Source organism: Megascapheus bottae, chromosome 17 (genome assembly GCF_031878675.1).
Source record: "Megascapheus bottae isolate mThoBot1 chromosome 17, mThoBot2.hap1, whole genome shotgun sequence".
Lineage (NCBI taxonomy): Eukaryota > Metazoa > Chordata > Mammalia > Rodentia > Geomyidae > Megascapheus > Megascapheus bottae.
This window is the reverse complement of record NC_143525.1, coordinates 24550509-24562504: the sequence shown is the minus strand read 5'-3', so window position 1 is coordinate 24562504 and position 11996 is coordinate 24550509.

Below are 11996 nucleotides of genomic sequence, written 5' to 3'. Positions count from 1 at the left end.
AGGAATCACAGCAAGGATGCTTGTCACCTTTCAGGGCTGTTCCCTTCAGTAAGGGCTCTTATGAATCTTGCACTATACCACCCTGGGTGAAAGATGATCAAGTGGTGGGTCACAGGTTCAATAACAGCTCACCACATGCCCTGCAGCTGCTCTGTTCAGAGCTGGTCTATGTGGCTCTAGGGCTTGAGCACTATTTGAATCCCATGGGATGGAGGATATGTCACCCAGAAGATCTCCATACTGTCTAAGCAGATGCTCTTACCTGCTTTCCCCCAGCCCTGCAGCTAGGAGTGTGAGCAAAAGCCTCCAATGGGGCCAACAGCCGCTCTATAGGCAGAGCTGCCTTCAAATAGCCATCACAGGCCAGGTCCCAGTGGCTCACACCTGTAATCCTAGCTACTGAGGAGGCTGAGATCTGAGGATTATGGTGCAAATCCATCTTGGGCAGAAAAGTCCATGCAACTCTTATCTTCCCTTAACCAGCAGAAAGTGGGGGTCCAGTGGCAGAGTGCCAGCCTTAAGCAAAACAGCTGAGAGAGAAACAATGCTCTGGGCTCTGAATTCAAGTCCCAGCACTGGCACACATGTGTGTACCTGTACACACACACACACACACACACACACACACACACACACACACACACACCTGACGTCTTTGGCAGCATAAGGCCATATAAGGTTGGTTTCTGTCTGCTCTTCCACAGATAACAGGGCTTTCACTCCTCAGACCAAAATGAATTGCAAGTTGCCACAACCCTCCGAGGGGCCATGAGATTCTCACAGTCGCCAGCCCTGCAGCCCCTCCTTCTCCAGGCACCAGGACCCCTGTGGCACCCACAGGGGCAACGGAGTATCCGGAACACCTGGACCTCCAGCATTCTGCAGCCCTGAGTCATCTCCATTCGGGAGCCCTGAAGTACCACGCCAGCCCCAGAAGGTGGGCAGGGACCACTTGGTCCTGGAGACTAGACAACATTGGAGCTGGATCAGGATGGAGTTAAGAGGGAGACATGACTTGGTGCAGGTGTATTGTCTCCCCTGCTTCTCCTCATCCCTCCTCCGAGGGTCCTGTTTTCTCTCTTAGGCTGGACATTTGTTTGCTTCCTACTCTGTGTGAAGGGAAGAGTTTGGGCCCCACCCCCTGCTTTTCTGTACACCACCTGGGTGGGGTGATTCCTTAGCCAGACTCTTCAGCCAAATGCCCTGCCTCTTAGTTCCTACCATATCCCTCACACAATGCCATCTCCCTCTCCTTTACTCACAGGGGCTGGAGAGTGGGCTGGGGTGGTAGGCTGGCACCCTTCTCAGTTCACCCTGGGTTAGAGCCCATCTTGTCCTTTTCCAGCCTTCCAAGGTCACTGGATACAAGGTGCTAGAACAGCAGGCAGCAGTATTAAGGTCTTTAGGCCTGCTGGCACAGCTGGCTAGAGAATGGCATCTGCCAATTGTGTCACAGTCTCCCAGGTCTAGAGGAGTCAAAGACTGGGCACAGTAAGGGACCAGGGCAAGTGTGGGGAAAGCCGCGTTAGAGGAATGCAAGAGGATGGGACCAATCAGAATTTCTGATCCTGCCCAAGAGCCCAAGTCTGTGTGTGTGTGTGCATGCGCACACGTTTGTTTATGTATTAGGTTGGTTGGAGGATTTTCTCAAGCCCTAGATGGACCCAGACTGCTTTTCCTGAGTGCTCTCCCAGATCAAGGTCGGGGAGATGAAAGAAGGCCAATTCATGAGTGCATATTCCCAGCTCACCAGTCAGGCTATTTGCCTGCTGTGGACCCCATCTCTGACCTCAGCTCAGGAAGCAGCCACTGCTGAGAGCAAAGTCACAGCTCCAGCTCCAAGCTGAGCTCCTTGATCAGGCAACAGAAAGAGGCCCCAAAGGGTCTCTCTAGTCTATCTGTATGGGGTCCCTGTCCACACACATACCCAGAGCAGGGGTGTGAAGGAGACAGTCCCTTTCCTACTGAAAGACCCTGGGGACATGGCTGCCTGCTATGGCCACCTCAAACCCACACCCCAGACCATTCTCCCTATTCTCTGGCCTGGGCCTGGGGCCACCTCAAGTGCCGACTCATCCTTCTCAGAGTCCCAGGTGCTGTCCTTTCTCATCTGTTCCCTGTTGTTTACTGCCTCAACCCCTCCTGGTCCCTGCCTCTTGCTGAGGTGGGCTAGGCTTGGTGGCTCCCACCCCTGCACCCAAAACTCTCCCTCAGGCTCATTATAACTTTTGTAGAGAATGTTCTAGCTGTTGCTCATGTGTGTCTCCTGTTCTTTCGTCATCTGAGGGTGGGAGGGATAGGGTAAAGGGCTGAATGAGGGTCTTTGAGTCCCCATTTCACACCTGTCTACAGGGATCAAATTTCATGCCTGCTATGCTAGCTGGCTCAGAATTAGGAGCTGGTAAAGAGAGAGTTAAGAACTGGGCCTGTAGAACCCCTCCCCTACCCCCATCTGCTCCAAGCAGTTGATCAGGGACACAGGTCCAGACTCCAGCCTGCCCTGATTGCAGGGCCTGCAGTTGCTAAGGGAAGCATGATGTTGTCTCTTCCACCAAGCCTGTTTAGGCTTTATTCAGAGATGAGCCAAAGCCATCACCTAGGATCTGGGCCTTCTCACCCCTTGAAAGCCCCCCCAAGGAGCCTCCCTTCCCATGAGCACCCAGATAGCTTTCATGGTGCCAGATTCAGAGCTCTTCCTTTTCCCAGGGCTGCCTTTCTGTTAAGTGGGTAGACAGTAGGATCTGTTCTCTTGGCTAAATATGAGGCATCTTGTTCTATTCCTTAAAGGTACTTTTTTCAAGGAGACCTCCAGCAACAATCAGAAAGATCCCCAGGCCACTGGCCATCACTTGTAACCCTAGGCACTCCAGAGCCTGAGATCTGAGGCTCACAATTCAAAGCCAATCCACACAAGAAAGTCTTTGAAGACTTGATCTCAGGGCCTGAGTACTGTCCTTGGGCTTTCCTCAAGGCTAGCGCTCTACCACTTGAGCCACAGCATCACTTCTGGCTTTTCTATGTACGTGGTGCCAAGGTATCGAACTCTGCTCTTTGTGCATGTTAGGCCAAACTCCCGGCCTGTGAAGACTCTTATCTCCAATTCACTAGCAAAAAGCCAGAAGTGGAGCTGTGATTCAAATGGTAGAGCGCCAGCCTTGAGCAGAAATGGTAAGGGATAGTGCCTAAGCTCTGAGTTCAAGTCACACACACATACACACACACACACACACACACACACACACACACACGCACATGTGTGGATCCACACACACACAGGATGTCAGTGTCTAAGTGTGCATAGCATCCATCTGGAAGTTCTGGGCCACCTTTCTCTGCTTTACAGCCCTGAAAGGCTGAGGCCTGCTAAAGTGAAGAGTAGACTCAGAACACAGGCCTCCAGACTGCTGTTAACACATTCTTTCCACCTAACCCACCAATGGGGCCACCCAAGCCCTGTGAGTGCATGTGTCCTGTGACCTCTACCGGCCATCCTGGTTACTGCATCCACCTGTTGTAAAGAAAGAGTTTCCAAGCCTGAAGGGTCTTAAAACACAAAGTCAGGCATACACACTCAGCTGTCCTGACTTAAAAGTCAACCTTTTCCCCCCACTTTGTGTTGATACTGGGGCTTGAACTTAGGACCTTGTGCTTTCACTTGGCTTTTTTTTCCAAAATGCTCAAGATGGGCATTGCACTACTTGAACCACAGCTCTACTTCTGGCCTTTTGTTGGTTAATTGGAGCTAAAGAGTATCACAGATTTGTTTGCCCAGGCTAGCTATGAACCCTGAGCCTTGATCCTCAGATCTCAGCCTCTTCGGTAGTTAGGATGACAGGATTCAACTTTCTCAGTTCATTTCCCTAGAAGTTTAGATTCTCAAGGTTAGGGAAATACTGAATGTTGTGAAAAAAAATCAATGGTCATCAGGCTTTGGGAATTTAAATTGGTTAATAATAATGTAGACCTTTTTCTGAAGAGCCTGCAGAGAGCACACTCATTCTGAGGTTGTTTCATGAAGCACACCAGCCCCATGCTCACATTTAACAGAAGGGGCTGGCTGAAGGTTGCAGAGCAGCCACTTGGCTAACCAGCTCTAATTTTCCCAGTGCCTCCCAGCCTTTCATTTATTCCCGTGTTAGGACCAGTCTCAGAGAACTTGGCACCTCTGTCCCATCACTGCCCACGCTCATGTCCCCTTTGCTGAGTTAAGCCAAGACAACAAGGTGGCACAACGCAGGAGACAGCTTGAATGAGAGGCAGCAGGACTAGCCCTTGCCCTTCAGCTGTGTGACCTTGGGGTAAATTACTCACTTCTCAAATCTTTTCTAATACGGAAACAGGTATTATAATGATACTGTGAACCCTGGAAATTATTAGGCAGGTAAAAGAATCATGATTATAAAGCACTTAGCACACACCTGATATTTAGTGTCAAGTAATGATGGTTGTGGTTAGAATGGCCCAGGGAGAGAAGGAGTTAGTTGGAGTCAAACAGGACCTTCAGACCTTGATTTGAGAACGAGTGACCTCCTGTCCCCCTGCTCGCCCCACAGGAGCCATCTCCAACAACCATCATGGGGTGCTAACCACACAGCCAGTGGCCAGGGAAAGGACAGCTAGTGGAGAGTGGTCCCCGTCTAATGGGAGGCCCAGGAGAAGGCTCTAGGTGCCAAGAGAGCTGAGTACCTTCTCTGGGCGAGCCATTTCAATTATGCCGCATCTGTACCTCAGATATATAGGGAAGAATACCCTGCCTCTGTGAGTTAGGCTGGTGATGGTAGCTGAAAAATTGCACTATGTAAAGAGGTTGTGCAGTTATGTGAGGGGTTGTTAAGGAAAATTCAGTTTCCTTGAGATGGCTACCCATGGGAGGCAATGGTTCTCTTTTTAGATGTCTACATTAGCTCCTCCTGCCTCAGCCCACCCAATGCTAGGACTGCAGGCATGCACCCCATTCAGCTCTGTTGGCATCTTTCTCTTCATCTGTTTACTCAGATCCCCTCAGATCTCTTCATCTGCTTGCTCTTCATCCCTTGCTCAGAATGCCTGTTCCATTCCCTGTCTCTGATCTTGTCTGTCCCTGCTTGGGCTGGAACCTGGAGCCCAGCCTCTCCTTCAAGGGTTCCCTTCTCTCCTTATCCTAACTCCACACCTTGGCAAGTCTCTGGAGCAGCCAGTGTGCAAAACATTGAGCTCCATGGTAGATGGTCCGAAGATCTTGGCTTACCTACTACTGAACAGCGATGACCTGGGTCAGATCAGATGACTCCTGCAAAATGGGTCTCCAGTGCCTTTGTTATTGAGAGGTTTGCTTGGCACGGTCGGTGTGGCATGGGGCTCCATGCCAGGCCTGCCTGCCCATCATTCCTGAAAGCCATGCGTTTTGCTGCTGTTACCCTTATTGCAGCTGCCACTCACTTGGTCCTTGGCCCTACTCAGTGGGAAACGCTTAGTGTTATATTTTTCTTCTTTCATATGAGGAAATTGAGCACAGAGAGATTAAAGAAAATACACCCAAACCTACACCTCTGGAAACCAGAAGAGTTATGAGTCCAGCCTACACAGGCTGGATCCCCACTGCACCACATCTCCTCAAAGGAGAATTTATTGGGCACCTAGTATATGCCAGCATGTGATTTCAATTAGTCCTCATGAAACCATCATTGAATGTGACAAGGGATTGTTATACCATTTGATGGAGGAGAAACACTGATGTCTGGGTCCCAGCTAGGTCATTGCTCAGGTCACATGAATGAGGAGCACAAACAAGACCCAACCCCACATCTCTCCAGCCTTTTTCAGCAGTGTCTCTGGCCTGCTGACTCTCCTTGCCTCTGAGCAGGTGGCAGCCGGGAGTGGGTGAGTTTTCATAGCTGAATGACGAGATTCGATAGGGCTGGGCGCCATGGGTTGGGCTCATTGAGAACGCTCTCCACCTTCTCCCTGGAGGGCAGGCCTTGGCATGGGGGGGTGCCTGGGGTCTGTTTCCTCCCCATCTGTCTGTTTCCTTTATTCACAGAGTCCACATGGATGAGGGTTCTGGGGATCACCAGTCCTTCTCCTCACTCTGAAAATGCCAACCGCAAGGACGCTGCTCCAGGCACCCCAACTCCCAGCTAGTGGGTGTCCTGGCAGGTGGGAGGAATGGGGACAACAGCTGCTCCCCCACTGCCCTGTGGCACTTCTGTCCTACACAGAATGAAGCCAGCTCTCCCACTAGCCTTTCTTCAAGCCTCACAATAGTCTGAGATGGGCCAGGGCAGAAAGGCTTTGTTTCAAGCTCCATTTTATAGAATGGCAAGGGAGGCCGTGAGGGGCTGGTCAACGAGCCAGAAGTCTGCTCTGTTCTCACTGCTCAGCTGTCTTCTCTGAACGTAGATCTAGAACCTTCTACATACCAGTGACATCCCTTCAAAGCAGTCTGCCCTGCCTTGTAGGGAAGGATACCCAGCCCAGCGGGTGAAGTCATTGTCCATGCCACTGTGGGCGATGACTATGGGATTTGAACTCCCAACTCTGGCTGTTTCTTCAGCAGCCCCAGCCTCCTCTAGCCTCCCCTGGTTGGGTGCAGCTTCGCTTTGAACCCTTGACCTTGGCTCCTCCCCAGTACCTGGAGAGGTAGGATGGCTGACAGTGTAAAATTGGGCTACTACACGGTGGGTGTCCAGAGCTTTCTTGGAAGCTGGTGAGCCAAGTGGGTTGCTATTCTGTCTCTGGCTTTGCCTCAATGCCTCCAGCGTTTAAGTGTGTGTATGCACACACACTTGCCCACAGAAGGCTCCATCACTTTGGGCCCTATTTCTAGATTCCTCCTGTCTATTATCTCCTTGTAGGAACCCAGTTCCTTCAGCCCAGAAGGTCCAAAGTCCTGGACAAGCTGGGTATTGGTAGCTCATGCCTGGCATCCTAGTTACTCAGGAGGTTGAGATCTGAGGATGGTGATTCAAAGCCAGCTGAGGCAGGAAACCAGGAGTAGTGCTGTGGCTCAACGTGATAGAGCATTAGCTTTGACAAAAGACCTCAGGGATGGGGCTCAGACCCTGAGTCCAAGCCCCATGACCAACAAAATAAAAAATTCCAGAACACCCTACCTTCCCTCACCCCCCCTAGAACTGATTATGCAAATCAGGGTTCCAGGAAGCCCCTCCCTTCTCTAGGTGGCTAGCTTGTTGGAGACCCTAGTTCTGGGGAGGGGGTAGGCAGTGAGAAAAAAATGCTCCTGTTCCAGAAGGCAAGAGAAGAGGTAGAGACACATCTACACTTGGGGAGCCCCAGATTCCTGAGGGCTGGATGGAACCTTCCCTGGGGTTGTCCAGCTGAAGGCACAGCCCTGCCACATGCTGGGAAGGTGAACTCTCCTTTGCAAGCCTCAGAGTTTCCATCTGTGATTTGGGAGAACTTGCTTGTATCACAGGCCAGGTGTGAGGATCAAGGTAATGCAGCTCAGGCCCTGACACCCAGCAGGAGGGGCCCTGGTGGACAAGAGTCTGGAGACAGTGGGGACTCGTGGATAGGAGCCAAGGGCATTTTGGAGCTGGTGTCAGAGAGCTGACACACTGGGTGACACCCCAATTCCCCATTCTTAGCCCACCACACTTCAATACAGTCAGAGCCAAGGGACAGAGCAGAGCTTGGGGGTGGGGTTCATAACTCCCAGACCCTGCCTGTACACACACACACACACACACACACACACACACACTTGAAGTCATGTATGTACATAAGCACTTGTGTATGTGAAAACATGGGCAAGGAGGAGAGGGTCTGAGAAAGAGTATAGGTCTTCTGGAAAAAGAAGCCACAACATATATGTTCAATTTAAATTGTGTCAACAGAGCAGTAACACAAGTAGTGTTATTGATAATGATTTTGACCTTGATCGTGTGCCTGTAATCATAGTAACCACCACAGCCCCTTCTCTCTTCATGGTTAAGGCTCAGAGAGGTTACACCATATACCTAAAGTCATACAGCAAGGACTGGAGCCTGAATGTGGCTGAGCCCAGAGCCAAGCTATTGGTGCTATTCTTGGTTTGTCTCCACATTATGCAAGAATTGTGACCTTGGCCCTGACTCTGACCCTGGCTCTACCAGACCCAACACTTTATTTTTTGTGCTAGTACTGGTGCCTAAACTCAAGGCCTGGTAGGGTTGTCCCTTAGTTTTTCACTCTATCTGCTTGAGCCACAGCTCTACATCTGACTTTCTGGTAAAGATAAGAGTCTCACAGACTTTCCTTCCTCAGCTGGCTTTGAACCTCAGTCCCTCTACCTCAGTCTCATGAGGAGCCAGGATTACAGGTGTCAGCCATTAGCTCCCCCACCCCATGCACTCTGTGGACTAATCTGCCCCCTGCAACCAGAATGGGGGCATAGAGGCACTGTTAGGATACAGGGACAGGCACCAGAGAACCGGGAAAAACCTTACCCCTGGATTGCCAATGGCTCTAACCCTTGGTTTTCTTTGTTGTTGGTGGTGGTGGTGGAGCATAAATTTGGGCCTGGATGCTGTTCCTGAGCTCTTTTTGCTTAAGGCTAGCACTCAACCACTTTGAGCTACAGTGCTCCTTCCAGTTGGTGGTTAACTGGAGAGTCTCACAGGTTCTCTTGACTGGGCTGGCTTTGAACCATGATCCTCAGACCTTAGCCTCTTGAGTAGCTAGGATTACAGGTGTGAGCCACCAGTGCCTGGCTTTTCACCCTGGATTTTCAAGGACCTAACTTGCCAGGTAATTTGGAGATGTACTCTTGACCTCAGTTTCCTTCTTTGTAAAGTGGAGAGGGCCAGTGTGAGGCCCATGAAGCCCTACCAACTCCAGCCCTGCTCCTTCCCTCACTCCTTCTCCCATGCCCCCACAGATACCCCATCCTCCTCTGGGCCATCACTTACCGGGCTTGGTCCCTGAAGAATGGCTGCAGCCTGGAAAGGCCGGCTGCGGGCTGAGGACAGCCGTGCCAGCCAGAGGTGGAGAGTCCTTGGAGGACGCTGAAGTTCTCCTGCTCTGCTGGAGCTGGAGGCCACAGGGTGCCAGCCCACTCTCAGCTGGCCGGGATCTGAGCCACACACCAGGCCATTTGTCTCCCAGCTCTCCAAGCCCCACCCTTGTGAATAATGCTCGTCACCTCGGGAGCTGTGCTTCATTGGGTCTTTGATGAGTTGGGAGGGGGCACAAGTAGGTGTGGATAAGGTAGGGATTAGACCTTACCAACCCCCGCTTAGGGCATAAAAACAGTTAACCTGTTGGCTGGAGGTACCTCCTAACTCACGTGTGCCATCCCCAGCTTTGTACCAGCCCTCCAGGCCTCGCTGGCAGGGTCTTGGGTGCCCTCCAGGAGGCCAGGGCAGGCTCCTACCTACTGTAGCTCAGCCACAACAATAATTAACCCCATGAATCCTAGCCCATAAAGTTGTGAATCACAAAAGAGAAGGGTTATCACTGCTGCAGGATGAGGCACTCCGGAGGACCTGGCAGAGCAAACCCCAGATTGCATCATCTACTCCTGTGAGCCATGGCCTGGACGGGTTCAGGGTTAGCCAGTCACTGGGCCTCTGTGGGCAGTGTTGCCTCCCCTGGCAGTCGTTTGGGAAGGGCTTTCTTAGATAATGTTTTCTTCACCACTTAAACACACACATACGCAACACAAACAAAGTCTTTGATCCTGAGCTGGGCATAATGAGTCGTTCCTGTAATCCTAGCTACTCGGAAGGCAGAGATTAGGAGTGTTCAATTCTAAGCTAGCCTGAACCAAAACTATGCAAGACTCAATCCATATCTATAGCTCAGTATGGTAGTACACCCCTGTCATCCTGGCTATAGGGGAAGCACAGAAAGGAGGGTTGCTGTCCAGGCAGGCCCAAGGGGAAAAAAAAAGTCAGACCTTATCTCAAAAAAAAATCCCAGTATGAAAAGAAAGGGCTGTGGCTCAAATGGTAGAGTGCCTGCCTGTCAAGCAAGTACACAGGCCCCAAACTAAAACCCCCAAACAAACCCGCATCCCTTTTGTTTCTCAGTTTCCATGTATTTGTGTGTTTATTTATTCATGAATGCCTGCCAAACATCTCTATGTTGCCAGGCACCATGTAAGGTTTCAGAGGACCCCAAACAGGGAAGATTGGTGCCCCCTCTCTCTGTTTCTCTGTTTCTCTGTTTCTCTCTCTGTTTCTCTGTTTCTCTGTTTCTCTCTCTGTTTCTCTCTCTCTCTCTCTCTCTCTCTCTCTCTCTCTCTCTCTCTCTCTCTCTCTCTCTCTCTCTCTCATTTAGGTTTTAGTTTGTTTAGGGACTTGAACTCACGGACATTTCTGCCTGGGCTGACTTTGAACTGTAATTCTTAGATCTCAGCCTCCTGAGTCCTGAGTAGCTAGGATACAAGCAGAAGCCATGGCTCCAGTAAGGACCTGCTCTCTATTCCTCCAGGCAGCCTCAGCACTGCACACTGATGGCTAGATGAATTCAGGGTGGGGGATAGACAGATCAGCAGTTATGGCAGAGCCTCCTGGAAGCACAGGGAAGGGATAACCACAAGGTGGAAGGGGCCTGAGGACCCCATCACCTCTTGGAGAAGGGTCGTCTGATCCATACTGCACTGTGATATGAGCTAGAAATTACCCTGTGTTGTGTTTAGCCACGGGGACACTAGGGATGCTTGTAACCACTGACATAACAAGTCCCGAATAATGCAGGTAGACAGCACAAACACAAGGAACTCCCATGGCTGGATTGCAGGATTTGAGAGAAGGTTCATTGCCAAGGAACATTGCCAACCACTGGTAGAAAGTTAAGGTCAGAGGAGAGGGCAGAGACCAAAAACCAGAATGCCTGGCACAGAATAGGTGTTCGCTAAAGTGGGTTGCATAAGCAAAATATATGAGAATATTGGAAGAGCTCTGCAGTGATGGTTGACATCTCGGAAGCCCTGAGGATGAGGGAAGGAGGGGCAGGTAGGTGAATAAACAGCCTGGAAATTGATACCTGGAGGTGCAAAAGGGCAGGCCCTGACGATGGGTGGGTCAAGGTCGGTGAGTGATCACCAACAGGGACAGAGGATAGTTGCAGATAAAGCTGAGCTAGGAGGCTTCAAATAACAACTGACAACTAAAGCCTAAGGTGTAGAAGAGTTTATATTTGTCAAAATATCAGCTACAGTGATCAAAGTTTTCAGAGGGATTTCCAAAGTGGGATGTGTATGGGAACCAAACCACAGAGCTGGCTGGGTGCCAGTGGTCATGCCTGTAAACCTGCAAACAAGTAAGTGGTTGAGTAAGGACAGAAGTGGCATTGTGGGGTGAGGGGGAGTAGGGTGCTTCCAGATTTGGCTGTTTCTGGTAGTAGCTGGCCAGTAGCTCATTGTGAGCAGTTGAGGAACCTGCCCAGACCTGCTCCAGGGTCCTCTAGCTCTTTTGTGTGGGGAATCAAAACAGCGCCCCCCTTTGTGAACAGGGAAGAGTGGTGAGGTGGGGGTTGGGAGGGGGGAGAGGAGTGTTCCCCTCCCCCCCCACCGTTGGTAGAACACTTTGTTCTCTGCCATACACACAAGCTCTGTGCTAGCCCCCTGGCCATGGGAACCTGTGAATCCACTTTCCCACATGGTCCTCTTGGGCAAAGAGCAGCTTCTGCAGACCAAAGATCCTCGAAATACTGAAGGCCAGTGGAAGTGCTGTCTCTCATTCTGGGTCCTTGCTTATATTGGTCCTTGGCTACTCCTCTCTGGCCCAAACTCTTTCTTGGTTGGTGGCGCCCAGATATGTGCTGGTACTTTATTCTAGTTACTGCTCCATCTCCCATGCCCAGGTGTCTGGGCTCTTAGGTATTTTACGATTACTCTATCTTGTAAGCCATGTTCCTGATGGTTCCTATGGTTATGGTTATATGTGTCCTTATATAGGATTTTTTTTCTTTTCTTTTTTTTTTCAGTCCTGGACTTAAGCTCAGGGCCTGAGTACTGTCCTTGGACTTTCTCAAGGCTAGAGCTCTACCCTTGAGCCTCAGCACCATTTTCG